Genomic DNA, 25801 nt, shown 5'->3' on the forward strand with positions numbered 1-25801 from the left:
TGGGACTGATCACCACACTTCAGCTCAGATCAGGTGGCTGGATCCTGGCTCTGGCCAAGGAACAGGCACTGCAAATAGGATACGGCACCCTCTGACTGTGCGTGACTACCTACAAGCCACCTTGCAGGCTGCTAAAATTAGAAATAAATAAATTCACATTTTTTCCTATGTGTCACTCATACAGAAAGAGAATATTGCACTGCTACCAGGACTTAGATCAACTCCTCTCTTAACCAGTAAGGTGGTGGAGGAACATGAGAAAGATTCAAAGCAAACCAGGAATGACCAAGGCACAGGACTGACCCAGCTCTATTTCCACACAGTAGTCTCAACTCACTACACTTAGTGGCTACCATTACTGATGTAAATGACACTGACTACAGGCCAAAATGTTTTATCAAATTACTTTCATCTGAACAACTATCAGTTAGCAGAAACCGCATGCACACATCCACAAAAGTCTATGAATCGATAAGATGTTACATCCCTGTAATTATGGCTATATTAAAGGTACACACACACCCCTAGAACCTCTGACACAAGAAAGCTGAAGATGAGGACGGGATAAGACCTGTTCTCTTTGGAGTTTTCTGCCTCCTGCCATGTCATCTCAAGCTGAAGTTATGACCCACCCCTGTGACTAACATCCCCTGGGATGCTGCAGAACAGAACAAGCAAAGCTCGAAATGGTCAGTTGCCATATTTAAAGTGCATATTTCAATCTTATGGTACAGAGACCTCAGAGTAATTAAAATCTGTCCACACTACACTAAGCTTTCTGACAGCTGTCAGTGTCACAGATAACCATTTTCAGGTAATATAAACCAATGTACTAAGAGAATGTGCTTGGCCTTCCATGCAGAAGAGAAGGGAATAACACACTGAGATCATCACCTGTCCATATTATTCCTCAAGTTTCCATTCAAACCAACTCAGTGAGTGACAGGGACTAGAAGGTACTTAGTTACACTAACCATGAGATACAGCAAAGCATTTTTAGTTCCTTAAGACGGTTCAAAAGTTTGCAGAAAACAAATTACACCACACGCTTGTAGATGATTAGCACTGAAGAGCAGCATGCTTTGTCCCCACAAATGACATTTCAAGGATCTAACACATCCAACGAGAATGAGAACCAGAGCTAAACAAATACCATGTGAGCACAAAATTGAAACAACAAACAGATTTCTGTATCCATCATTCCATGTCTCCCCATCTCACTGGGAACAAGAGCCACACAGACTTCCAAAATCACTATGGAGGCCAACAGCAAAGCTGTCCTCTGTTACTGAACTATAAACAAAATTATTTACAATTTGAGACATAAATCTTGTTTTATGTTATAGTCGTCTAGTATCCCAAACACTTAGCACAGTAACATCTATAAAAACTTCTCTCTGGTGTCAAACATAGCTGCACTGTGTGTTTTTCCCTGATAGAATATATATGACACTTTAAAAACAAACAAACCAAGCAGGAGACCAGTTACAGCCCCTATGATCTTCACAGCTGACACTCTAACAACAAAGACTAAAAAGTAAATATTCAACACAAAAAAAACACTGGTTCTTTGCAGATCTTCGTACTCAAAGTAATAAAACAACCAACAAAAAAACCCCCTCACCACTAAAAAACAATTCCCAACCACAACATAACTTTATTTAGAAACTGATACTTAGATTTTTTTAAATAATCTGCATTGCTGGTAGTGCAAACAGTTGCTAAATCTTAGTGTAATTTTCTCTGGCATGATCTAATTCACAAGTATCAAATAAGATGGGGAATGAGTGTCATCACAGAACTATCAAAAATGGGAAAAGGGATTTTCTCTTACTTGCATATGGGTCAGATCCAGGGAGTGTATGAAGCTGAGATTAAATTATGCTCTCAACACACTATTAAAAATTTCCTGAATGGCTTCCAGCTGACACTGAAAATTTCCACAGCTATCCTAAATATGATAAACTGAAACTATTGACAGAACTGGCTTTCAATTTTTTTTTCTTTTACTTGCAATTATGTCTAAAGTAAGAGCTAGATGGTAAGAATACTTAAAGAATTATTAGATTATAAGAATGCTTAAAATAATGAATATTAAAAGTTTCTCTGTAGCATAGAATACTCGACCTGAAAGCACAAATTCTTCTGGAAGCAGCAGACAAATCATTCCCAATTTCATAAACTCAGAATAAAAGCTTGCAAGACAAAAAAGATGAGAGCACTCTTAAGAAAAAACAAGAATTTAACCTGAAATGGGAAGTGGAAGAGCTGCACAGATCATGGGAACACAGCAGAAAACATGATGAATGTCCAGCACCAGAAGAAATGAACAACCATCAGGCAGTGCTGATATATGTGACTTTAGAAGGATGCCACTTACCCTCAACTTAATTTTGCATTTAAATCAGTCTTTAAAATTTTAGCCTGACAAATTCTATGCATGGAGTCACCTTATCCAGAAGAATAAAGGGCAGGAATTACCCACTGCAGGTCCTATCACTTTATTTACTGCTCCCAAAAGCCAGGTGCCAGCTTTCTACAAGGGCACAGACATTCCTGATCACTGCACCACATCTCTCCTTCCAGCATGCTTGTCAAAACCATATACACTGTTTTTTATTGCTTTGCATTTCTTCAAACCTTTTTTAACCCAGGCTCTGCTCCACCCAGTCAGCCCTTTTTTTTCCTGTTCTGACAAAAGCAGAGCAATTCTCAGGGGCCTTAACATGCTCTGAACACATGGAAGAAGAGTTACTCTGCTCACAGCAGAAGGTGGCTGTTTCCTTGAATGGCTAAAAATCAGCTTCCTGCCCACCCTCAGTGACCCCAGGCAGATGGTATCAAGACAGTTGTGTTCCAGTGACTGTCACAATGGAAGGTCCATCAGCACCTCAAACCTCCCAGAAGAGACAGGAATTGTAATCCCTTGACTCATGCAAAACCCTCTATCACAGACTCCTTGTACACTTGGCTAAGCCTCTCCCACCAAGCTAACAACATGTTATTTTTTCTCCTCCTAGTTCTGCAATTTGGAATTCTTCCTAGAGTGGCAATTAAGGACAAAAAAAAAAAAAAATCCAACAGAAATGAAACAAGAAAAGGCTGGAGATGCAGCAAGGGGCATTTAATTTCTCCCATGCCCTGCAAAAGGGACAAAGGGCACTCAAGAACAGCTCCCTTGGGATCCTGCTAACTTACTTTTACCTCTTAGTCATGAGCTGCAGCTCAGACAAAAAAAAAATGCTGACAAAGTAATGAACTTGTCTTTCTCTTAATGATCTAAAAATCATTCTTTTCAGTACATTTGTTCTCCACACTGGATCCACCAGGGCTGTCAGTCATTAAGGAAAAGGGAGGTGCAGATGAATGACATTTTACAAGAAACTGTTAGGAAAATGTTAAATACTCAGAAAAATATCCAAAAAGCTGTCACCAAACTGATCATCCTAAAATAATGCCAACTACAAGCAGAACAAAACCACCTGGAATGGGATGAGCAAACTGTATAGTGGAAGGCACCTGTGGAGCATGGGAAGCCCCACTGAGGTTCTTTTCCACATTGCTTTTCACTCCAAGCTCTGGTACATGAGATGCTCCTTTGCTTTCTGCCAGTCTCCAGGGGAAGGGAAAGGCAGAATCATTTCATCTCCAAGTGAGGACATCCTTCTGCTGCCAAGCCTGAAGCAGGTGAGATCTTAGAGCCATGCTGGACACTTCCATCACCTGCCTTACAGCAGCAAGGGCACTTCACATGGTCTGTAACCCCATGTAGATTTCTGTAACAAAGTTTTCTGCTTCCTGCACAGGAACAGAGATCCTTCTCCATAGGAGTTCAGCAAAGAACAGGCATGAAATGCTGTCCCCTTTATCTTTCACATTCCCTCACCTAGGTATTTCTAGAAGGAATAGAAGATTAGAAGGATAAGATGAATCTGCACCTGGATATTACAGTGAATTCTTGCAATTTTTTGTCTGTGTGAGCATCTATGTTCAAACAGGCTTTTCTTCTCCCCTCAGTCCTTCTTTCTTCATCTGACAAGGAAAAGACCTACCATTCCTATAAGATTCCTTTTTCAATTTATTTTTAAAGGATTTTTGAGGAATGCTTCTATCCTGAAAAAACCTCTTTGCAGTTTTTTTTCTTTCTCTGCTTTTCTACCTCTGTTTTTTTCTTTCATTATACTTTTTCACAGAATAGCCTCAGGAAGACACTTTTATGTTTGAGCACTGCTTGCATTTCTCTTATACGTATACTTGTAGACTCTGTGCCTTACTTTGATTTCCTCTCAAGATTCTGACACTAAAATGTCCATCATCAACTCCCTGAATTACTTACCCCAGCACACTTTCTGATCCCGCTGAGCTGTTCTGCTTGGGTGTTTACTTTCCAGGAATGTCACTAACAAAAGGGTCAGAAAGTTGCATTTCCCAAACCTTCACTGACAAGTCCAGGGTCTGCGTTTCTGGGCTGGGTGTAAATATTTATTTTTAATTATTTCTGCAATCTTTCAAGTTTTCTAAGAATTTAAAAGCTAACTAACTATGTGTGTTCTTGTGATAAATACAAGATATTCTGAACAAACAAAATCTCTTTTGACAGGTTTCATGTGTCAGTTATAAGCAAACACAAATATTCCTAACACTACTTGTACTCCTGAAAATACTAGTTTTGTTAACTGCCAGTTTTTACATCACTCACACCAAATCTACCACTGACCCCACCACTTAAACAACATACATAAATACATGCAGTTGAGAAAAATTAATGCAAAAAAGCATCTTGCTTTTTATTTTCTACTATTTAAAACAGAATATCCCAGGAGATCAAAAATCAGACCTACAGAATAGCTGAAAAATAGCTAGCATTCATTTCCCAAAGACCAATGTATGGAAGTTCAAGAAGAGCTCACCATTCCTTGATATATTCAACAGTAACATCTCCTGGATGTCTTTGCCTGTGATAGTTCTGGTACATTTATTAAGAAGGTCAGCTCTAAATTTAGTGATTCCTTAGGCTAGCAAAGCTATGAGTAAGGCAACTGGAAAAAATGAAATCTTCTGTCCCCTTTCTTTTGCAATTCAGTAAGTTCACAGCCCTTGCCAACTCTTTTCCTTTACTAATGTAAAGCATCACATTAATAAACCTTCTGTGAGTGCATCACCTACAGCCAGCTCTCCATGGCCATGTCTCTCCAACCAAGAAGCACATGTTATAACAGATCCAGTGTGGGAGATGCTGTGCTGGCAGCACACTGGCCAGGAAGAGGTTAGCAAGAGGCCAGTTGATGAGAGTCAATTAAGTCTAGAGGCAAAAATACTGGGAAACTCCAGCTGCCCATAAAAAAAATTAGTCAGATATCCTAATGGGACTGGAGTTTAAAGAAACCTTTTCTTGACCCCTAAGCAATTCTGTCCCAGAACAATAAATAGAGTAAACGTAAGCAAATTAGCTATTTTGGATTCAGCATAAATAACTCTGAAATAAGCTACTAAAGCTCACAACATAGATAATTACCCTTGAGAAAAGAAGTAATTAAAAAGTGGCAGTATCACCATAGTTTTAGAAAAGAGGCCTGAAAGGAAGCAATTCAAAGTCTTTCTGGTCCATCAGTAAAAAAAAAAGAAAAAAGAGAAAATGTTTAAATTGAGCTTGCAAATTAATTCCCTGGAGTGCAGAAGAACTCCAGGACACACTCCCACTCTAGCAAGAAGCTGTGTCAAATCCTCCCTCCAGTCCACAAGTCAGATTCTTATTTGAGCAAGTATAAACCTGGCAAAACTGATGCCAGTAGGAAAAACCTGAGGCAGAAAATAAAACCAAACACAAACAGAAAAATCCAGGAGAACTCTGTGAGATTCTGTAGGAGAAATCTTACAAACCAAGCTGCAACAGTGAGAAGCCTCAGGCAGTCACCAGCCTGACAAAAAGCCACACAAGGGAATAGGAGAGAAGGTAAACCACCTGCACAAAGAAGGTAACTGGGTATAAGGTAGGGTGCTCTCACACCAAGACAGCTGGTCCTTCCATGAACTCATAAATTAAACATTACTGACCTATGGGGACAAGTAAGTGGCTGCCCTAAAGTCTGACGTAGCTCCAGAGTGACGTACAGCTTTTGTCACAGCTGCTGCTCCCTTCCAGCAGCTGCTGCTGCTCCAGAGAAGCTCCCAACAACGGCTGCAGCCAAACTGAACAGAAGAATTAACTGAACTATTAATTAGTGGGAGCAACATGCTAATCACTTGGTGACTGTGCTCCACTAAGAACTAGAAAACGATCCATTTATGTGCTAGACTAGATGTCATTAAGAGAACAGAACAACTCAAAAGGATATTCAAAAAGAAGTGGAAAAAGTACATAAAATTACTGTGAGAATTAGTCATAGGTGGAGAACAGAATCATCACCTCTGAATTGATACAAAACTAAAAAAAGCAAGAGGTCAGATAATAACTACAGGACATTTCGAACAAGAGAAAAAAGTGACCACAGATAATGTGTGGATCCAGCATAATATCTGCACTTAAAATGTGGATGGGAGGGAATGGTACATGACATGTTTTATTTAGGGCAGCTGACAGCATCAAAAAGTTCACAGGAACCTTAAAAAAGAAGAGTATGAATGAGCAACAAGACAGGAGATGAAAGGTAAAAAAAAGTAAAAAAACATAAAGCACACATCTACTCTTAAACTAAACATAACTCAGGAGCTGAGCATGCTGCAGAAAACTCAGGAGAAATAACTGCACAATTATGTCAAAGACAATGTCAGACTGGGTTTCTTTAAAAAACAAGATGAAAAAATCAATCAGAAAAATAAAACAGAATTTCTGACAGCACTGGAAGTAGTGTTTGCCATGGTCTGCTTCTGGAGATTATTCTTCATTCACATATAGCAGTAAAATGGAAGTATAGTAAAAAAAAAAACTTAGAAATGGGAAGTTGTAAATGCCTAAAAAGACAAACCAAGCTTGAGCAGAAAAGGTGTAAGAACTAAAAATCATAAATAAGGTCATGATAAGTGCTCAGACTTCAAAAACAAAGGGAGAAGTCATAAAATATAAGAGCTGCATATTTATAACAGAGTGAAAGAATTCAACCAATCAAGGTATAAACAGCAAAATTAACAGAGATGACAGTGAGGCATTAAGCCCAAGAGACAGAAACACTGCTTTCTAAACCAGACATTTACATGAGTAAGAACATCCACAGCCAGGTCAGGTAAGGTACTCCTGGATGCTCCTGGCACTGCTTCTGAAGCACCCAGGTTGTCACCACTGCCAGGGACAGCAGATAGGAGCAGACAGGCAAGGTATCAGAACCTGGATGACAATTTTAATGTTGCTATTCTTCTAGGGTCAAACAAGCACCATCAAAACACACCTTATTATGAAAAAGGTCAAATTGTTTTAACACAGGATTTTATAAAATATAGGATTACTATCATAAATAGAAAAAAGATAAATAAATAGATGGCCCTTCAGCACTGGGTACAGGCAGAGAAGCTCTGTCAGAACAGATGAGCACTGAAAGATTAATCTGTTCTTTACGAGTGACCAACCCATTGCAGCACACAGACACTGGCAGTGCAGCAAGGATTTACAGCTGCTTACCTAAGTTTGTAACTTAAAGCACATTTAAAAAAGGAGTTCAAACATATTTCAGCTTGAAAAGAGTTTAAAACCTTTTATAGCTGTTAAATCTGTGCTACCAGATTATCTGTACCCATAAATGGGGTAGCTTTAATGAGCAATTATGTCACACGTTTCTACAGCCCGTGAGCACCTCCTTTCCTGTTGGAATTCCCCAAAGTCATGGCAATTTGTCCAGTTTTACTCCAGCTCAGGTTATTTTTTTTCCAGTCTCCACATGACTGAGCAGAACCATTTCCTACACAGCACGCAAGGGGAAGAGGCAAACAACCAAAACCAAACAAAAACAAATTTTAAAAATCCCCTTTTTTACTATTCTACCTACTCGAAGAAATGCCTCTCCACCAGTTTCTGCAAGGCTGGAATGCCTTCTCTTTATGCTTTTCATTTAAAACAAGAAACAGTTTTCAGTATGTATTAAGATAACAAGCATAACCTTTTAATTTGATAAGTATTATCTGCTTTCATGGGGAAAATGCTCATTTCAACTAATACACAAAACAATTTGTGCCTCAGATATACAGAGTATGTCTCAATTGGATTGTTAAGATCACAGGACTGAAGGTCCAATTAAGTCCCATTCCTGCTATTTTAAGCAACTTTATAATAGAATCCAATAATCAAATAATAACCAGCTCTGAGAACTTCTTGAAGCCACTACTCTGATTACCAGACTGCTCCAGAACCCCACTCCTATTTTGATTAGGAACCAATTTAAGATTAAGAACTGATTAAGACTGATTCACAGATTTATTATTGTAAGTTTACACTGCCTTACTCTTTTTCCCACACCGCCCTTTAGTGTTTAAACAGTTTTCTTCCCTTTTCAATATTGAGGGATAAGCACAGAGAGATAAAATACTGTTCCCTTAAGCCTGTTAGCTGAAAAAAGCCAGTTTTGTCTCACTTTATGACGCAGGAGAGAGAACTGTCTTCCCAGACCATCCTAACAGTCCTTCCTCACATCTGTCCCAAAAGAAGCTTTTTTTTTTTAAAGAAAAAAAAAATCCTCCACCACCATTTTCCACATCTGCTTATTTCCTAGATACAGCACTAAAGTTTTAAAATCACCATGGTATCAAGGGATATATTCTTTTATAAGTCTTTGGCATCTTTCAATTTCTAACTGATAGACCATATTTTTATATTTCATATCTTTCTCTATTATGTATGCTATTATATACTTCCTACTGCATGACCACTCACTTTGAACTACTCCACCTAGGTCTCCACACGGCAATCCTCCAGCTCACTCAGTCCTGCCAGACTCCAGTCCCCCAGCTCTGCATACCAAATTCCATGAACACAGTCCCTTGACATGTACATCAAGACTGAAACACCACTTACAACTGCCTGAAGACTGGACCTAAAAAAGTTACCAGCAGCTTCCCTCCAGCCCACACTCCCTCAACAGGATTAACTCATCCTTACACCATTACACTATGCTTGGCTTTAAATCTCCAACATGATGCTGTGCCCTGTGCTGTCCTGACACACCTACATGGGATCCCACATCCAGCCTGGACACTGCTTGTTCCATCAGCTCTCCAGCAATCCTGTCCTGTTTAGGATAATCCTCATAACCCACCCATCCCCAACCGTAGGAAACACTGCAGAATTGGTTTTTCAATCAGAAGGTGTGTGGGGGCATGGAAAACATATCCTTGCTGCAGATGGAGGAAGGGATCAGAAGTGTGGAACGACCACAAACCTTTCCACTCCTGTGCCAACAGCTGCCCCATATTCCTGCCTGACACTCCCCAAGACGCTCTTGCTCCCCCCCCCATCATCTTCCCCAGCCGCTATGGCTGGGCAAGACCTCACCATCACCAAAGTGCCATAACAAATACAACAGCTTCTGGCACAGACTTCACCAGGTACCAGCTGCACTGCCCCAAAACCATCCAGGCAAGGCACCAACAGTGGGGAGGGGAAACCTGTTTGTGTGATGCTGGGAATAAATCCCCCATCCATGGCTTGGCAAGCCCTGGCCTTTGAGCAAGGAGGGAGGCAGGAGCCAGAGCAGAGGGCTGCAGCAGCCTGCTCCCATCCTGCATCTGTCCTGCACTTCCAGCAGCTGGGAGGGAACAGACACCTCCCCATCCTGGCACAAAAGGGAGGTACATTGTTTACCCAAAATTTTTGGACATGTCTGCTGAAATTCCAAACCCCCAAAAGATTTATTGTAGAAGCTCTGATGTCACTTTCATACAGGAACACGCAACCTGGCAGTGAGAAATGAGACTGAAGCAGGAGAAGTTTGTAAGAGCTTGCTTCCCAAATTCCGGTAGTCACAGGTTCGTGTGCTACATTACAGCTGTTCTGACTGCTGACATCTCATCTCTTATGTACTTATATACCCATTACCATAGTAACCAAATTCCTCAGAACATATAATGCAATTTTTGTATCTGGTGTATTAGAACAAAATTATTAAGGTTACAAAGGCAAGCACTCCAAAATTAGAAAGTGTCAGAATTCAGACTGCCATCTCCCTTGCCAACCCATCTTCTTTTGCTGCCTCCCTCCCTATCTCCCAGGCTCCCAAGTCACCTCTCCTGCAAACCTCCAGCTCCTTCCTCTCTGACCCCTCTGCAGTCCCAGTTTCACTGTACTCTGTCATGACATATTCTTATCTCTGCCCTCTCATCTGACTTTTATACCTCCTGCATTCACACCAGGCATTTTCCTCCTCCACACTGCCTGAGTGCTCTCCAGGAATGATTCACTGAACACAGGACAGATTCCTGACAGTCTAGGAACTGGAAACAAGAGGAGCCTCTCTTGCAGGAAAAGTCCTTCTTATCTCTCATAGTCCAGGACTGGAGCATCTTCTGCTGCTCTCTAGGGATAACTGCCTGCTCCAGCACACTCAGTGATGGTTCACCCTCTCATGACCATTGCACTGCAAAGATGGGTCCCACTATGGAATAAGCCTCCATTTAAGAAGCGCTCAGCAAATACAGAATCTCCATCTTGATGGAACTTAACATAAACTAACCTTTATACTTTACCTGCCCATAGCATTATTTTACACACATATATTACTAGGAGGAAGGCACATGCATGGAATGCTTAAGTGCTGTGTTTTCCCAGAACATGGGCACCTGCAAGCACTGTGGAATCAAGAGTTGAATCCACTGGTGGAACACACCCAGCACATCCAGCACATCTCTCCTTAGAGGTTTCCTAAGAAGTCCATCAAACCATAGACTTAAGACATCCTCGTGCTTGACTGCCTCTCCACTAGAGAAAAAGGTTGAGTCGATACATCATTCTGCACACACTGAACCTGCTTAAAAAAATTATCTGTCTCTTTTCTGCTTTGGCAGTATTACTAATTGTCCTGAACACAAGGGGTGAAAGAGGTAGGTCAACATCTGCACCTGAAGGAAATACCTGGAAGAATTCATAAACATGGCCCACAAAGCAGGTTTAATGCACAAGTTTCATTCAACCTGGGTTAACTCTTACATCAGTATTTTTTTTAAAAAATCCTCTGGTACACCAACTCTTCAGCTCTCAAGTAAGAAATGCAGCTACAGCATTTTAAGGCTGGAATGGCAATTTCAGCTCACGTAGAAACACATTAATCCTAAATTTGACAGAAAACTGTAATCAGAAATTGGCCTATTTCAACAGCACAAATTCAAACACCTCTGTATTTCACAGGTTCTTTATATGGTCTCAAATAAAGCCACTTAATCCAGGTGTTCTCAGCAATCATTCACAAAAGCAAATGAACGAAAAAAATAACCAGCAACCATTTCCACTCCTACCCTTTAACTGAGGGGAACAATAATTTGACTGCTTCAGTCAATGGACAAAACTATTTTCTGTGCATTTAAACAGAAGGTTAATTGAGATGTGGTGGAACCAGCTCTCACACTTGGACTTCTCAAAACAAGGTTGTCCTGCCTGTTTCAAGGACTTTGGCCTCAGCTTTTCCAGGAAGTGAGGCAGGAAGTTGTCAACAGGTGACTTTTCCAAGACTGAACTGATCTTCAGGAGACTGTTGCAAACAAAAAGGCAATTAAATTAATCTTACTTTTTTCCTTAAGCATTCCTGCTGGCAGGGAGTGGGCTGGAAGGCTGTGTCCTAGCCTGGGCCATTCTGGATGGCAGAGCTGGCTGTTCCCAGGAGCTGCTGATCTGAAGGCAATCAGTGATTTGGTCCAAGCTAAACCAAGCTGCTCAGAGCCACACAATCATGCCATCTAATGAAGGATGGGAGCTGGAAATGATTAAAGCTACTACCCAGAGCAATAACCACACAGCACAGCTGGAGCAGGACTGAGCTCTATGGTCTGAAGGACCTCCTTAAAATAGTCTGCAAATATGTGACAGGAGAGGCCTGGCTCTAGCAAGACATGAAGAATCAAAGCATTAGGGAACAAGGACAGTCACAAGAACAGTCCCAAGAGAGCAGTGGCACAAGGGATCTTGCCAGAGAGGTGTTAAAAATTTCCAAAAATCAATCACCTGCTGGTTTGTTTTAGTGTTGGGTTTGGTTTTGTGTTCTTTCCTTTTTTTTTCCCCCTCAGAAACAGGGCTTGATAGTCTTTCTCCATTTTCATTTTGGCAAATGGACGACTCACATCACACTCCTCTTACATGACACCTCCTAGAGAACCTCCCATTACCCTGGAGAATTTATCAAACCTTTTTAGACAAAGCAGAAGTTGGCTGCATTAGAGTTTCAATACTGGAGTGGTAAATCTTTGCAGAAGTACAGCTAAGTTGGTGAATAACAGAATCATGACCACAAACAGAAGATTCTGCCTCGAGACACTCAGCCTGCCTCCAGTCAGAGAACATGGGGGCCAAAGGCTGTCTCTGCTCCAGCAGCTGTTTAGAGGTAGATGATATCAAATTCCTTCCACATCTGTTTAGATTTCAGGAGACAAGCACCCACATCACACACAAAAAAACCACCCTCACATCCTTTTGTCAGCCAGCTCTTTGAAGGGGCACAGAGAAAGGAGGAGCTCCTCACCCCAAGAGGCTGCCTGTGAAGGGCACAGGTAGGGTGTAACAGCAGAATAATACAGGAAATTTTTGCACTACTGCAGTCTGCACTGCACCTTCTCTAGGGATAAATAAAATTCAGATCTCCACAATCTCCATGGCTGTCAATCTGACACCTTTTGTGAATACTAAATTCACACATACAAAGAACTTTCTCCTTTGTAGGTTTTGAAACATCTCACACACTGTTTCCTACTGGTAAAGGAACAAGCAGCATAATTTCATACCTGGCAATTTGAAGCCTCTTTCAGCAGTTTGGAATAATGGATTATGCCTTTTGTTTGTCAGTAGGAACAGGCAAATAAGACAAAAAAAACAACTGCAAAGTTTGAAGCAACAATTCCTGTATTAGAAGAGCTATTTTCTGACTGGTCCTGTTGGCTAATAAACAAAGGGAACATCAGGTGTCCATTTTATAAACTCTAAGCATCTGGGAAAGTAGGACAACCTCCTGATACCTTGGGCAGATAGATCCCTAACAACCAACCAGCAAAAAGCAAGAACTGCTCCCTCATCATGCATGCAGCTCACCCAAGCAGCCCAGCTGGACAGGGAGCTACTGAGAGCTCAACAGGCCATGCCAGAAAACACTATTTACTTTTTGGACACAAGCTATAAAGAGCAACCAAGAAGTAATTAAATGAACACAACAGGGCAAAAAAATCAGTTCCAGTGTTGCTCATTGCCCAGAAGTTCTTACTACATCTGGAGAGCTTCTCAGAGACCACCAGCCCATCCTCTCACTATCAACATTCAGTTTAAAGCCTCCAAAAGCCTCAAAATGCTTCTCTGCAAATTATTTTGCAAAGTCATTCTGAATGAGGGAATATCTAAAGCTCTAGCCTGAAAAAGAGTAAACCTATCCATGTTTACAGGAACTGTATTGCTCAGTATAGCTAACAAGCTGCATGAGAGCAAACTGCTGCTAGGCCACAAAAGATTTCCCAGAAAAAAGGAAAAATTCCAATATATTCTTGTATTAATATAATTCCAAAGGCTTGAATAAAAATCATCCTGGTTATATCAGCCCAGCAATTATTTTTGGCTTCTCCCCTGACCCTGGCTAGAGCCCAAAAGTAATCTTGGTGGAAGGCTGCTGCTAGTACCACCTTGATATCTATACAAATACCTCAAGTGTATGGGACAGTTCTCTGGTAGAAATTCACAAGCATGGCAAGATGACATTCTGTAGTGCTCATTTAAGTATCTCCCAAATAACCAAAACCAAAAGAAGGGTTTTATTAAAAGATAAAAGATCTCTGAAACATGAATTTTTGGATATTCATAAAGAACCTCTGTATTTGCATCTGGCACAAAATATACATCCCATCCTCCAGCAGGCAGGAAGGAGTTATTTCTGAGAACTTGATATTAAGAAAAGAAATAACTCTGCTTCTCTAGCTCTCTTTTTCTATTAAGCTAATTCCTGTTGTATAAAGTCAGCTTGAAAGCTCCTTTCAAAAAAAAGGGGGAGGGAGAAGAGGAAGAATCAGATCTGCTTGTTCTTTGCATTTGACATTCAGGTCTCGTTGCCCTGTTTTGTTTTCCTGGAGGACGCGGCGGCGCAGACCTCGCAGAATGATGACATCACACCTACAAAAAAAGCAAAACCCAAACAGGAGGGAAGCAGCTCTCCCTCAAACCAGCTCAGAACACCAGCTCTGCTTCTGGCTCGTACCTTCTGGACAACTCAAAACTCAGTGGGTCTGGGGGTAACCCCAAATATTCCCTTCAGACCCCTGGCCCATGTGAGCAGCCCATGAAAATAGGGAAGGGGACATTGCTCCTTTCCAGGCCAGGCAAAATCAAGTTTAAAGGTGTTTAGTTACTGCTCCCCTCTAGAGATATCTTGAACACTACATAGCTTTATGCCTGTTCATACCTGTTTTATCGTTGGCTAGGAGTTATACAGGCAAGTGGCTTTTACCATGATGAAACAAAGCAAAGTACAGCATGTTTAAGTTGCTCAGTAAATTGGAAGCTGCTTGCTCTGAAATGCTTTATAAAGTTATTTTTCTGTATGAGGTAGGCATTCTGAGCAGCATCCTTCCTGCAGAGCCAAGAGCCATGCTGACCAGGAACAGAGGAACTGCTAGGTGTGCATGCATGCAGAGTGCAACACCTGCACAGGATAAAAACACACCTCTTGTGGTGAAAAATGTGTTCATATCTTGTCTGTATTTATTAAAACTCAGGAAAGGCCCTTGCCAGAACATGTGCATTCACTACTCCATGTCACAAGGAGATTCACCCTTCATGTAATACCTGAACTTGACACATTGACATGATTGGCAAGCCCAGAAATAACACGTTTTAAATGAAAAATACCTGCCAAATATTGGAAGAAAATCTCCATTTAAGACACCAAACTAGATAGCACACAACAAAAAGCAGGAAAAAAACAAGGAGAATTAAAGAAGTGAAAGTTACTAAATATTCAGTGGTCACATGGTTCCACTTATAGCTACTGAACAGCACAATGGTGACAAAGCATTTGATTGCTTTTGCTGTGATTTTTTGGTAATTGAATATGAAACTAAGAAGACTGTCATCTCTACCTTATGTACAAGCTCAATTCAGACACAACACAACTAATTCCTCAAAGCAGCAAAACAAACCTAGCCTTGCTATTAACTAAGGGACAATGCTCCAACAGGAACATCAGCTAACCAGGGTTTATTCTCAGATTTTGTCCAGAAAAATATTTTTTAGATATGCTCTCACAGAGGATCTCACATTTCTCCCCAGAATTCAAAAGTCTTGTTATTACTATACATTAAATACTAGTAAAAGGTTCTTCATCCAGAGGGTGTTTGAGCATTGGAATAAGGTCCCCAAGGAAACAGTCACAGGATGAGAGTTCATTAAGTATTTGGTCTATGATATCAGGCACAGAGTGGGATTCTTGGAGCCAAAGGAGCTGGACTTTGATGATCCTTGTGGGTCCCTTTCAACTCAGAATATTCTGTGGTACTCTGCCTTGAGAAATCTTGTAACAGTGGCTGATTTCAGATCAACAAATGGCTGATTTCAGATCAAATGCAATTACAGATTTCTATAAAGCAGCTCATGTTTTCTAGAGAATTTGACTTCCAACAGTAAAACATTAAGTACATTCCAGTGTCTATCTAAAGATCTCAATCTCCTGCCCCAGCAATTAAAAGGAAGAAAAATAAGACAAGCAACTGCCTTTAAGGAAGCATCAAAAACAGGTGGTAACTCCAACCCAAGATGGAATTCTGCTTCTAAGTTTGAAGTCTGAGCTCTGTTGTCTCAGATGGGCCCAACGGAGCGTGCTGAGTCCTGTTGGGTTGACTCTGGAGACCAGTCAGGACAGTTGGACAATGACCATCTCTGTAATTTTCTGCTTACATATTTACAGAATGTATTTAAGTGGTGAGACTGTATGTGTCATGTCCTTAGAAATGCTAATCACAGGCATGAAATCACATACAGAAAACCCCTAAATCAGCAGGTGCTCGCTGCCTCCAAACCAGAAAATAAGCAGACAAGTAGAATCACAACTCACACCATTCTCTCCTTCCACTCATGCTGCTCCATATCATCCTTGTTTCCCCAACACCTATGTAAATAGGTAGGTAGATTTTGCAACAGGCATAATAAACAGGTATGAACTACTTCAAACCAGCACAGGTAACATTAGTTTCAAAGCTGAAAGCAGCTTTTGGAGAAAGCTTGCTAAATTTCACACTCCACATCTGTGGCAACATGAAACAAACATCTCTCAGAAAAACAAGATCCCAAAATACTGAGCGGTTTCACACAGGTACTCAGATTTCAAGGTTTTAATGCTTTTTGGGGGTTATTCCAGATTAAAAGAAGCAACAAAATTCTTAGTTTTATTATTTCCAGGTAAGCCCCAGCTATTTTATTGCATGGATATGCCTTAAATGAATCCTCACACTGCAAACCTCTCTGCAGAGATAGGTACAGTAGAATCTAGAACAGATGAAAGTTACTGGTGATGAGCTGAGCAATTGCTCACTACAATGCTTATGGATTCCCAACAGGCACAGGGGCTGGAAGCTCCTCTTCCTTCCCAGGGCATCGGGTGAGAACCCTTTCAGCTTTTTACAGCAGTGTGTATTTGCATTACACAGTAACTAGACCCTGAAGGTGATACTCAGCTGTGGCAGAGACTGCACAAACAGGGTGAAAAGATACACTCTGCCTCCAAGATCTCCATAAAAATGTCCAGACAACACTCAAGTCTTGCCATTTTATATGCACAGGGATATTCTTTACTTAGATGGGCAGTTCCTGGTTATCCCTGTGCATGACTGACTCAAAAAATGATGAACAAACTAAGTTTCTTTCAAGTTCAGGGACTGATTTACAATGCACTAAATCTTTTCAGATTTATGTAAAGATAAAAATCAGCAAAAAGTCTCATCACAGTAACAAAGAATATTAAAAATTTCAAGATTTAGCCAGCTTATTCATGACCAGCATTAAATTGCCATCATGGGAAGAAAAACCTACATAGTGCTCCTATGATGAAACAAGAAACCCCATCCCTGTGTTTTCAGCAGGTCAGGCACTTTCAGAGGGAGATCTGGGACAGTGGTGCTGCTGAACTTTGAGGTCTGTGATGCTCCAGGACATCCCACAGGCAAAGCAGCATCTCCTACACTTCTGCTTCCACCTTACAACCCGGGAGGCACTGATGCTAATTGGGGACCAAGGAGACAAATTCTTCTACCTGTTCACCACCAGCCATCCTGAGCAAATTACTCATTTCTCCACTTGTACTTCAGTATCTCCACCTCACTAATGTGGAAAATAAATATGCCTTTATCATCCATTTGAAATACCTTGAGATTTGTGGATGAAATTCAGAGCAGGGAATTACTATTATTATCCTGCTAATTCAGAGAAAAGTATAAAACCATCACATATGTAAGATAATATTTCTTTGCTAAAGCTTAAATTTCTATTTGTGTATTAATATTTCATTTCTCATATTAATATTAATTACAGCTATTTCTGTTTAAACATAAAATATTTGTAATACCTACAGAAAAACATTGTGATTATACCAATTTATAGTCACTAGAGTAATTAATTTTCAGTACCAGAGATTCCCACAGCAATGGGAAGACTATTCAAATGAGGATCACACACACTGGTGCTGGACCAGCCACTGATGAAAAACTCCAGAGCCCAACATGATGGCCCACCTCTACAGTGGTCCACAATTACCAATTCTAGCAACAGGGGAAAACATAAGAGACTTAAAATAATGTGCTAATTATTATTTTCAAAATATAAGAGCCATTCAAGAAAAAGCACTAAAATATTTGGGAATATTTTTTAAAACTGGGCATCAAAAATTCTATGTCAAATTTTTATTCCATAAACTAGCAAATAACTCTTTAAATGTTCTTTATGTTTTTGTGACTAATTATGAGCTAGTGAAGGTAAATCATGTACTTTATAAGTAAACTATTTTCACGTTAGTCTAGTATTCAAAGCACTCTGCTTGTTATTGTCAAATCAGGAATGAATCTTTTGCCCAGTCTTGTTTCTGCAAATAAATTTACATCATCAGTATTGTAATGAAATCAAACTAAATGTGAGGATGAAGACTTCCTTCTTCCATAACATTTTATTTTGGATAAAAAACCATGTATAAAGACATCTTAAGTACAGATTATCTTAGTGTTTGGCTCCCTGTGTTGTGTCCTTCCAGTCAGCAATAGAAATGTTGAATTCTCTGGTCAGTTCAGGACATCTGTGTAGGCTGATCTGCTAAGAATGTGGTCAACTACTGAGCTAGCAGCTGACAGCAACATCTTCTGAGAGCAGGAGAAGGAAATATCTTCAGTGACTGTCATGCAATCACCTAAATTCAGCCCAAACATTCTCACTAAGCCCTATTCTCCCACCTCCATGGGTGCTTCAGCTTGTACAGATCTGGCCACTCAAGGTGGCTTCTGGAATGGAGATGCTCTAGGATTTCTTTGCCCATGTATTGTGTCAAATGAAGGGAAAAATAACCTTCCATCACTTACAAAGGACAGATGATCAGCATTCAGATGGGTTCGCCTGCATTCTTGCTGCAAAACGGGCAGGTCCCAGCAAGAATTAAAAGGAGGTTCTACCACACACCTCCAGCCAGAGACTAACCTAGTTTTAAACACTTCAAAGCATGTGTTAGAGGGGGGTTTGTGTGGAAAGGGAAGAAGGAAAATTAAGCCAAAAACACAGGTAAGAGTTCAGGGTTTGCCTATACGGCAATTAACCCATAATAAAAATGGAGCTTGGCATTCTTTGCAAGGCACAGCCTCTGAAATGTATCATTATTTCCTTCCCAACTCTGACATTCTAGGAGACAGCAGGAATTTTTGTCAAGGCCAAGGTTATCCTCTTTTTTAAGAGAAGCTGCAAGCCTTCATAAAAACCCCAATCTAAGAGCCTGGCTGCATACTGAGGTGTATCAAGTAAGTATAAACTGGGGCTTGTACCAGCTCAGCTGATGCCAGGGAAAATCAAATCACTGCACCCTAGTCTCTATGGGTGGCAAAACCACATTACTGCAGTCAGTCCAGTACATAATTCTCAAGACAAGACATCAATATGCAAAGACTAATTTAAAAAGCTCAAGGAGGCACAGGAGAGTGATGGATTGAAGGCAGAAGATTCTGTGCTGTGCACAGACCCTGTGCTCTGTTTGACCCTCAAAGAGGGACACACCTTACCTAGGGGTACAGGGCCAAATCATACCAAAATAGATTCCAAACCCACGGTTTAACTAGTTTGCTATCTAGGCCAGGAAACAGTTCTGCAACACATTTAGCACAGTTTAATCGCATCAAATCATAGCTGGCCCAGAACTGATTTTAACAACTGTCAACTGCTCCTTGGAACAGGCAAAGCCAAAAAGATCACAGCACACAGTTTACAAAGAGCACAGAGACAACCCAAACATCCAGAGCATCAGCAGCAAAGCAAGGCACATTCAAATCCCATGATCTTTATTCAGATTGGGTTACAAGGAAGTGAGAACTGGGAGGAGTTAATGTTAGTGACAACTGCAAGCCAGAACTAAAGGAGAAACATGTTGCACTGCCACCAAGACACAGCTTGAGAAATTCTAATAACTGATGGAGAAAGTTACTGCACTACTTACTGGATACCCGTGGCCTATTTGAGAAACAGTACTAGCAAAAATAACCTCTCCTCTCATCTCGGCTGGGGAGGGAGGGACAGTCACCAATTAAAAGGGGACTGAGGTGGGAAATGAGAATTGCATATTAAGAATGGTGAAGGAGGCAAAAATAACAAACATGTGCAATAGCACATGAGATTATTTCCAAGAAATCTCAGGACAACATTTCTCTGGGCATGGGCTCATGGGTCTGTTACTGCCCTTGAACAGTGGAATGTCAGGGAAGAGGAAGGATTGCTGGGTGCTTGGAAAACAGACTGAACACATGGATGGGGAGCAAGCCAAAAGTGTTACAAAAAATGGTCCCTACCCTTTCAACATACTTGCACTTGCATATTCCTCTTTCCCATGCTCCTGGATCCCAAAGCTTTCCAAATATTAGAAATCAGCCAGACCAGAATGAACTGAAGCTGAACCAGCAACCCAAAAGGAAGGACTGATCCTAATGACCTAACTCCTCAAAATCTGTGTCTAGCAGTGCCCAATAAGTGGAAGAAAGCTAAAGGAAAGAAAAAGAAATTTTAAAGTTTAGATGAACTAAGTGAAAGGCTGAAAGCAACTTTATTCACATTTTAAGTGTAATACATTTTGACTTTCAGTCTAAAGCTATAGCAAAAATCTCTGAGATTAACAGTAATCATCAAAATTTTCTTTTCAAATATGGATTAACAAAGCTGACATGCAATAAAAGCTCCCAATGAAACTCACAGACACTGTTCCCCCACATTCTGATAGGAGGCTGCCCTGTAAACATGCTGAACTCAATGAGTGTAGGATAAAACTGTTTTTATAAAATTACATCTCACTCTAAAGAAAATATTTGCATGGCTGTAGCCAGGAGTGGAAAAAGGGTCATTGGAAGATCACAGGCACAGAAAACTGAAGAGCCTGCCAGCTTTAGAGTTTTGTGACTTTTACTTTTTTTCCTCAAGATCTAACTTTTCCCCCAAACAAAACACTTCCAAGCCTTTTCCACCCTAAGGACAACATTCAATATGTAAATCTCATGCTGTCACCCCATCCTGACCCCTAAAGAAAAATCAAAACTGTTTCCAGCCAAGCAATACAGCAGGCTAAACTACAAGCTACTGTCCACTTGTATTAAGAAGCCATCATCACTCTAACTCATGTTGGACCAAACCCTAAGAGATAGAAAACCTCACCTCCAAGCTACAGATGTGTAACTAATGCTGTAGATCTGTCCTCAGCAAGCTCTGATTAAACTGAAGAAACTTCTCTGTTTAGATAAAACTTATTGCTGCTTTGGCAATTTCATGCTATGTTTACAGTGGCTACCTTGCCTTTTCTTTTGGCAAAGAAACAAAGATTTAGCAGAATGTGGAAAAAAAAAAATCAAGAGGAATAATGCACTGATTTCCGATCAAGTATTAGAAGTTCCCAATGGCTTCCCTTCCATAATTGAAAAAAAATACTGTAATTCCAGTGATCACCAAATATTTGTTCAAAAATTGCTTTAAGAACTGTGTTTTGGGCCCCCACTGTGCTGGCTAATGTCCATTGTGTTTCTAAGGGCCTTCAGAAAGTATTCCCTCCTCCATGTTCTGTACTGTAAATGAGCACTTAGGCAAGGGAGAAGGAATAGTGTGTAAAGCCAACTCTGCTTTTAAACAGCTCTCTATCTTTTCCTACTATTTTCTGCACACTTCTTCCCCTCAGATACTTTGCATTTCACCTCTGATTTAACGTTTTTATATTTCAGATTTTTTTTCACAGGAAGGACTCTCCCTCTGGAACTTCACATGAGGGGATTAGCGATTTTCTGACCCTTTGTTCAATGAATTTTTTTCAGTCTCTTCTCCACAGAGAAATCAATGTATGATCAGCAATGCCTCAGCATGTTAAAGAACAATAAAAACAAAGGATCCTGAAACATAACCACTAGAAGTTTAGCAGAAAGTGCCACCAGCTGCCTCTGTCTTTAAACCTCATTGCTGGCTGTGGTGGTAACAGCCCAGTCCCTGGGGTTGTCTCTAACATCACCTCACTGTGCACTGAGCCATTTCAGATCACCAAGCTGACACAAAACTGTATTTTTCCTTAGGTTAGCTTTCTGCTGGTGCAGGATCAAAGACCAGAGCCAGTGGAATGACACATGGAGAAGCAGGTGGAGGACAGGAACTGCACACCTCAGTCAACTTCCAGCGTAAGGGGAACTCGGCAGAGAGCACCAGGCTGCACATACTGGGGTTTCATCCTGCACTGTGTCCATCCAGAACGAGCACTTTGTGGAGAAGAGTAGGAAACACACAATATTATAGAAGAAAGGACAGATGTGGGTCTCAGAAAGTACTGAATCATCCTGCTCTGTGCTGTTACAGGCAAGCTTGTCCCAAGCATGGTTAACCAGGAGAGAACAGAAATTAAACCCTGCTGTCAGACCCAGGAAACTTTCCAGTTCAGACACTACTCCAGTCCAGGGTTGAAGTTCAGCTCTTCCCTTTGTCCAGGTTCACAAAAGGAGATACAAGTAAAATCCTTGACACTACATACCATACTTGAACAGGAAAAAGGTAATGGCCACCCAGCACCACTGCCATTCAGAAGACAAGAGCATGCCTCACCCCTAGTAACAGCAAAGATTTTTATAATTTCTGGTATGCACTTCAACCTGACAGTATGTTGTTTACATGATTTTAATATGAACAGGAACACAACAGAAAATGCTTCTAAGATAGGATCTTTGTGATTATGGGAGTGTTCACCAAAACACACTGAGAATAGAATAAGACAAGCAGCATTTACCACAGCTTCCTCATCACCTCTAGCTCACAAATAGAGCCAGATCAACTCAAATTATCTTCTTACTTGACAAAATACCTATACTGTCAAAAAAATTTCTGTGAGACATATTTTGCAAATGACCTTACTCCCTACTAAGTTAGTTCAGAAGTATATCCATGCAGAAGTGACAAACATGAGAGACAACAGCAGCAGTACATCCAGTCTGTCTTTGCTAGAAAGAGAATTCCACCTGAAAACCAAGTACCTGGGAACCACCTAATGCTCTTTTGAGTATGCAAGGGTTGTGTCAAAGTGGAACTCACTACTGCAGAGTCAGCTACCTACAACATCTTTAAAACAAATCTCTGAAATTGCTGCCATATCTATTGTTCTCTACAAAACATCCTCATTACAGGAAATCCACTACTAGGATACATCTGAAGATGTAATTATTAGTGTGATATTTGCTTCTCTTCCAATGAATCTCACCAAGCATAAAACCTGAGACTGTCTTATTATTCATTAAAAACATGTTATTCTGGAGACAAAAACTGGTGAATAGGGCTAGAGATGAAAAGTGCACAATTAGAAATGTTATTTAGCTGGAAGTAAACATTTAAAGTTCTTCAGTTTAGCTTACACTGGAATTTAACAGCAGAACATAGATAACTTTTTCAAATAGTCTAACTTGAGGCCTAAGCCACCTTATCTGCACATAATTTTAATGCCAACATCTGGTCCTGTACAGGCAACACTTAATTCAGTCTAGTTAAAAAGAAAAATAACATCCAACTATCCAAAAAGTTTTCGCTTCAGGCGGTTGCATTTCAGCAGGATTAAACTTAAAATTAAGCTGTTCTACCAGAATCACCTTCTCTTCACTGACATATTGTTAACAGAGGAGAAAAACATCCTCTCAAGTTCAAAGGACAAATTGAGGTTCAAGTTTATCAATGTATTTCAATCTACAGATAAAAGGAAGATGAGTCCTAAAAATGGCAAACATACCAGTCAGAACTAGGCCAATGTTGTGGAGAATCTAATATGAAGGCTCAAACCAATCGTTGATTAGGTTTGCCCTTGGACATAAGTAGCAAAAACTATGACACACTAACTATGAGGAGGCACAAAGGCAAGGAAAATGTAGGCTCAAAGTAGGCTCAAGAAAAGCATACCAAAAACTGTATTTATTGCAACAGAAGTTGTTATTCTGTAATCCTGAGATATGAAAACAAACCTTCCTGGTGTCAAAATGTATCAGTTTTTCATGGTTTTCACTATTATGTGCTATCTACTAAAGCTATTTTTCAGGCACTGAAAATCTGAACTACATTGTTCAATTATATACATATAAATATATATATGTGTATATATATATATATATATATTTGGGGTGGTATTTTTGAAACGTTTCATCTGAAGCATTCCAAGCTGATAACCTTTATCCAAATACATAAAACAAGAACCATGTCAGATGCACTATAAATAGCATTAATAGTAAGGAATCAATAACATCCAAACCTTTAGGTAACATCTTATTAATCCGCCCTTGGCATGCATGGGCACACTGCTGTAACGGCTCTCAAAATGCAATAGTCAAAGGTGAAGGACACAATTTGTTCAACTAGTTAATGCAACTGCTATTTAACCAACAGAGCCACTAAAATGCCACCTAATGAAATACTCCATGCCATGATAAGCAGCAGAGACAAGCACGATAAACACGGAAGGTTTTTCTAAGAAAATATATTAAAAGTCCTCAGGGCTGTTACCGATCTGTCATATTTTTTTTCCGAAGGCATGTGAAGATCTACACTTGACAACAACCATTTTAATCTCTGGTTCTCCCCCCCACCCCATTTCTTGTACCGCGCCCAACACAATGGTACAACTGCATCTCCCAGGTATCGCCTCGATATTTATTTCTGCTTTCACAGTGACAAAGGTCAACTCTGATGCTCCAAAGATGCTTGCAGCAAAGCGGGGTGAGAGATATTTCTAACGACATACCCACACGCGGGTTACAAAAATCCAGCCTCCATGAGATGTTTTAATCTGACAAATTAAAATGGTTGGGAAACGCTATTTGGGTAACGGAATCGGCCGCCACATGCATTGCTGAGCGGGGAGCAATAAAAGGTCTTTAAAATAGGTCACTTTCAGCCAAATCCCACACCAGCACCGAACAAAATGGTATATACACTGAAAACTCACCGCTTGGGGAGGAGCGAGGGGCATGGAGGAAGGAGGAAAAAAAAAAAAAAAAAAAAAAAAAAAAAAAGGTGAAAAAAATAAAAGGGCATAAATCCCCGCGGGTCTCGGAGGGACCCCCTACCATCTCTGGGGGTCAGGGCTCGGCCGGCGGAGCCCCCGGGGGAGCCGCAGACAAAAAGGGCCGCGGCGCTGGGCACGCCTGGCCGCGGGGCCGGCCCCGGCCCCAGCCCTGGGCCTCCGGCGGCCCCTGACAGCGGGGAACACCCCTCCGCCCGCGGCCGCCCCTCCGCGGGAAGCGCCATTTCGCCGCCCGCTCCCCCGCCGGTGCTCGGCGGCGGCGGCCCCGACCCTGCGGCAGTACCGCAGAGCGCGGCGGGGGAGGCGCCGGCCCCACCGGGCCGCTCCCCCCCACCGCCACCACCACCTCCTCCCGCACCCTCCCGGGGCCGCCCCGGCCGAACCCGCGCCGCGGTGCCTGCCTTACCCTCCGCCGCAGCCGGGCTGGGAGCGCCGGTCGGCCCCCCGCGGAGGAGGAGGAGGAGGAGGAGGAGAAGGAGGAGGAGAAGGAGGAGCGGGGCAAGGGGCGGCGGCCCCGCGGGGGGAGGCGCCCCCGGAGGGGCGTCGGGCCCGGCCCCCGCGGGTGCCCGGGCGCGGTGGGCACAAAGGCGGCGGGGCACGGCACCTAAGATGGCAGGGCGGGCGCGGCGGAGCGCTCAGCCGCCGCCACCGCCACCGCCACTACCGCCGCTGCCTGGGCCCCGCTCGCCGAGCCGCGGCCAGGCCGCGCCGCGAAGGCGCGGCGCGCGGGTAGGGCGGGCGGCGCCGGCCGTGCCGCCGCGGCGGAGCGGGTCCGTGTGCCGGGCCGCGATCGCTGCCGCCGCCCCGCCGCCACCTCTCCTCAGCGCCGCCCGGGCTCCGGCTGCGCCGCCGCCGCCGCTCCGCGCTGCCCGCAGCCAGCGGCCCCCGCCCGCCCC

General features: G+C 41.8%; 1 protein-coding gene across 1 annotated transcript in view; it reads right to left on the reverse strand.

Annotated features, from left to right (window-relative positions):
• The window catches only part of TAOK1 (TAO kinase 1), a 63191-nt gene extending 37401 nt beyond the window's left edge, over positions 1-25790 (reverse strand). The window contains exon 1 of the mRNA XM_056506384.1: positions 25312-25790. The gene's annotated coding sequence lies outside the window, so the exon portion shown is untranslated. The remainder of the gene's footprint in view (positions 1-25311) is intronic.
• Between the last annotated feature and the right edge of the window lie 11 nt (positions 25791-25801).

This window comes from Oenanthe melanoleuca, chromosome 19 (assembly GCF_029582105.1).
Source record: "Oenanthe melanoleuca isolate GR-GAL-2019-014 chromosome 19, OMel1.0, whole genome shotgun sequence".
NCBI classification, from domain to species: domain Eukaryota; kingdom Metazoa; phylum Chordata; class Aves; order Passeriformes; family Muscicapidae; genus Oenanthe; species Oenanthe melanoleuca.